Below are 803 nucleotides of genomic sequence, written 5' to 3'. Positions count from 1 at the left end.
GGTCATTACTTATTCATTCTGATGAAAGCATGCTAATATTTAAAGGGTTAGTTCACCCAAAAATGAAAATAATGTAATTTATTACTCACCCTCATGTCGTTCCACACCCGTAAGACCTTCGTTCTTCTTCGGAACACAAATTAAGATATTTTTGATGAAATCCGATGGCTCAGTGAGGCCTCTATTGCCAGCAATAACCCTGAACCTCTCAAGATCCAGAAAGGGATTAAAGACATATATTTAAAACAATTTATGTGAGTACAGTGGTTCTACCTTAATATTATAAAGTAAATAACAAAACGACTTTTCAACAATATCTAGTGACGGCCGATTTCAAAACACTGCTTAGAAACTTTACGAATCTTTTGTTTCAAATCAGTGGTTTGGAGCACCAAAGTCACGTGATTTTAGTAAACGAGGCTTCGTTTACACGATCCGAACCACTGATTTGAAACAAAAGATTCGTAAAGCTTCGAAGCAGTGATTTGAAATCGGCCATCACTAGATATTGTTGAAAAGTCGTTATATTGGGGTTTTTTTTGGCACACAAAAAGTATTCTCGTCGCTTTATAATATTAAGGTAGAACCACTGTACTCACATGAACTTTAGTACCTTTCTGGATCTTGAGAGGTTCAGTGACATTGCTGGCAATGCAGGCCTCACTGAGCTATCGGATTTCATCAAAAATATCTTAATTTGTGTTCCGAAGATGAACGAAGGTCTTACAGGTGTAGAACAACATGAGGGTGAGTAATAAATGACAATTTTCATTTTTGGGTGAACTAACCCTTTAATGTTATTT

The sequence above is a fragment of the Ctenopharyngodon idella genome, chromosome 2 (assembly GCF_019924925.1).
Source record: "Ctenopharyngodon idella isolate HZGC_01 chromosome 2, HZGC01, whole genome shotgun sequence".
NCBI classification, from domain to species: domain Eukaryota; kingdom Metazoa; phylum Chordata; class Actinopteri; order Cypriniformes; family Xenocyprididae; genus Ctenopharyngodon; species Ctenopharyngodon idella.
Note: the sequence above shows the minus strand (reverse complement) of the source record.